The sequence below is a fragment of the Portunus trituberculatus genome, chromosome 20 (assembly GCF_017591435.1).
Source record: "Portunus trituberculatus isolate SZX2019 chromosome 20, ASM1759143v1, whole genome shotgun sequence".
Taxonomy (NCBI): domain Eukaryota; kingdom Metazoa; phylum Arthropoda; class Malacostraca; order Decapoda; family Portunidae; genus Portunus; species Portunus trituberculatus.
In genome coordinates this window covers 10,820,042-10,823,980 of record NC_059274.1, presented here as the reverse complement: position 1 = coordinate 10,823,980, position 3,939 = coordinate 10,820,042, and the positions used below count along the sequence as shown (strand labels likewise).

The 3,939-nt window shown below is 39.0% G+C and overlaps 1 pseudogene; it reads right to left on the bottom strand.

Annotated features, from left to right (window-relative positions):
- Positions 1 to 295: 295 nt before the first annotated feature.
- On the bottom strand, positions 296 to 1,475 carry LOC123506704 (annotated as a pseudogene).
- Between the last annotated feature and the right edge of the window lie 2,464 nt (positions 1,476 to 3,939).

Below are 3,939 nucleotides of genomic sequence, written 5' to 3'. Positions count from 1 at the left end.
TGTGAAAAAAAAAAATTCATTTCTTGTGTTCTTCAAACCAAAGAAACTTTCATCTGAGAATTCCCATGAAAAAATATTTGAAGTAATTTTTTTTTTCATTTATTTGGAAAATAATATATATATATATATATATATATATATATATATATATATATATATATATATATATATATATATATATATATATATATATATATATATATATATATATATATATATATATATATATATATATATATATATATATATATATATATATATATATATATATATATATATATATATAATACCATGAAGTTCCTAGTAGTGATTATGGTCATAGAGGTGTTGTTAATTGATTGCTATTGGTGATGAACTGGGCAGGATTTAGGTTGAGGATTTTTACTCAAAAAACTGAATGGCAGTTCCATCGGATAGGACAGCGCCGGAATGACCCTCGATGACGACTTCAACACCTGGAGGAAGCTGGAACAGCTGTCCAGTGGGTGTGATGTAGCCTGAAGGACCCTTGATAGAGTCGATGAGGGGGGAGGAACGCTTCTTGCGGAACTGGACGTTGTCACCGTTGGAGAGGATAGCGCCGGTCTCTGACATGAGGACGATTTTCACACCAGGAGAGGTATCTCTTCTGTCCGTCCTCAAAGATTACGCCAGATGGTCCCTCCAGCAGCACATCACGCTTGGCGCGGGTGACAGGAAGTCCATCTGCATCCAGCTGCACGTGTTTGCCGTCAGCAGTGATGACGCCGGAGGAGCCAATGAGAAGTATGTTTTCGGCCTGGTCGTGAGTGAACTGGACATTGACGCCGCTGGGCATAACAATGCCATGTTTCCCAAACTTGGCGTTGGCACCCACCGCCATCAAACACAACACTATCTGCAAAGGATTTTTGTTTTGTTTTTGCAACGAAGCTTCTCTGAGGCTCTACGTTAAATTGTACTTTTCTAATTTAACCCTGCTACTTACATCATTTTCACGAAGAAAAAAAAATTGCTCAAACCTTTAAAAGGTAGGGCTTATTATTATTATTTTTATTATTATTATTATTATTATTATTTTCTTTTTCATATGTAAAAGGGGGAAGCTGGCAGAGGGCAACAAAAATCAGAAAAGGGCCACGTAGTTGCCAGTCCCTGCAGGTCCGCAAAAGTCACCCGAATTTATAAATAAATGTCTTGAAACCTCTCTTTAATAATGGCAGGTCTCTCTCTCTCTCTCTCTCTCTCTCTCTCTCTCTCTCTCTCTCTCTCTCTCTCTCTCTCTCTCTCTCTCTCTCTCTCTCTCAAATTGATTTCTACCTTCCAGTTCCAAAGTGAGGGGAAGGATTGGTCATCAATAGTGTGTGAGTGGTGGTGGGTGGGGACAGTGTTAATAGGTGTTTGCTGCATACTAGAGCCACGCTACACAATGAAACGTACCAGGATCTTCATAGTGGTTGAGGTGAAATCCTGCAGAACTCCTTTGTGGATAATGCGTGGACTTCAAATTGTGGCGAATGGTGCACTTATCCGCTTTATATATCCCGCTGTGACTTATTCTTACTTCTTGACCTTCTCTGCTATATGCTGTTTGCCCTGGTACCGCTGGCACCATCAATATATTCTGGTGTGGTTGAAGAGAAACACTGGGCCCTTTCCTTGTGTTTATTGTAAGATACAAAGCGTATTGAAGCTTGGTAGACTTGGTAGCGAGTAGCCGTGGAGGCTTGAGAAGTAGCCGGTAGCCAGAGCGAGACTGTAGTCGGTAGCGGCTAGATGAAGCTTGTAGTAAGCTTGATGATGTAGATTTACAGTCTACACACTGGAGTGTGACTGTAGAACTAGACTGGCTGTGCAGGACAGTATAACCAGTCAAAGAGAGAAGGCAAGCGGATTGCCAGGCAGAGCGTGAGTCTATCCCCAAAACTGCGTTGGGAACGACTGAGCGTGGCGTGGGGTAGTGCGCAACAATACCCATGGTCGCAGTACATCATAAGGTAGAACATTACATTACATTACCGCGCATAAAACTAGTCTGTCTATGATATGTTCACCTTCACTTTGTATATGACTGAGAACATTCTAGTTAATAAAAATCCTGGTTTCGTTTGTCTCATTCGTGTCTGGGTTTTTATATATATGTTATTGCTTCACAAATCTGATATTTTTTTTTACATTTTAAATAATTTGACAAAAACTACATGGTGAAAAAGATAAGAAATACACAAAAAATACATTTTCACCCTCTCTCTCTCTCTCTCTCTCTCTCTCTCTCTCTCTCTCTCTCTCTCTCTCTCGTACAGTTAGGGAAGAACTTTTAAGCAGGATATAGCGTCTGGGTGACGCCAGGAGTAGAGCGCCACACCTTTTATTCGCCTGCCAGCTCCAGACGTAAAAACTGGCTGGGTGCGTCTTGCGAATAGGGAAAAAAATTGTTGATGTTAATCTCTTCATGGGAGGTTAACATTTCCGCTCAAATTCGCCGTTTGCTCTGGAGAAGAGTTAGTAGACAATGAGACAATGGTGGTGCCTATTGTAACATTACTATCTAGATATGCTCACGTTACCAAAAGAAACTCGACAGCTTGAGACATCAATTTGGTTCTTTTTGTTACCTTTGCTTCACTCTTTCATTTGCCCTCTCGTTGTCGCTACCGTCCTCCCTTCTTTCCTTGTCGTTTCCTCTTCAGAATTCCTATCATACCTTCCACTATCCTGTCGCTCCTCCCTTCCTTTATCCTTCGATGGGGTAGGTGCTTCTGACTGTGTTGACATGAGTTTGTTTTCATCCTTGATACAGTTAGGAGTCCCGTTGCATGAAGACTTGTTAGTGATGTATTTGTTGTGGTTTATCACTTGTGCAAGAACGTGAAGGGGAAGGTGAAGAGGGTCCAACAAGAGTAAATTTATGGCGGCTTTCTTGTTGTTGCAGCATGATATTGAGAGTGTTAAGGTACTCCGAGGAATGGTGACGTGTGGTGTGAAAAGGTGTTACTTATATGGGAAGGAAAGTATTGAGAGGACAGGAATTTGAATGATGTATGAGTGTAAACAAATGCAACAAAAGATAAATATGATATTGAATCACACACACACACACACACACACACACACACACACACACACACACACACACACACACACACACACACACACACACACACACACACACACACACACACACACACACACACACACACACACACACACACACACACACACACACACACACACACACACACACACACCTCGGCCGATCCGTGCCACAAGACACCACAACAAGATCTTGCATACCCTTGAAGGCACCATGCACGGGCCAATATCACCACAGTGCGATCCCCACCGTGGTGCAAGTGATCAACCATTAATTAAACTAGCGACCTAATCATAAGCCTCTCCACCATCCCCATATTATATATTTTTAGTGTGTATGTACTCTTGTCCGAATAAATCGTATATTATTATCCTTACCATTATTTTTGTTGTTCTTGTTGTTGTTATCATTATTATTATTATTATTATTATTATTATTATTATTATTATTATTATTATTATCATTATTATTATTATTATTATTATTTATTATTTTTATCATTTTTATTATTATTATTATTATTTGTATTATTTTTATTATTATTATTATTATTATTATTATTATTATTATTATTATTATTATTATTGTTATTATTATTATTGTCATCATCATTACTACACACACACACACACACACACACACACACACACACACACACACACACACACACACACTATTAGGGTATGAACAGTACATAATTATTTTTTTTTTCTTCACATATAGCCGTGAGAGTTGGGCTGAAGTCAGCGAGAAGTCCGTTTAAATTTACATTCTTTTTCTTTCTCTTTTTTTTTTTTTTTTTTCCCTTCGCATGCACTTCCAACAGGGGACCATGCTGAGGTCAATATCCGCTCTCACATATTCAG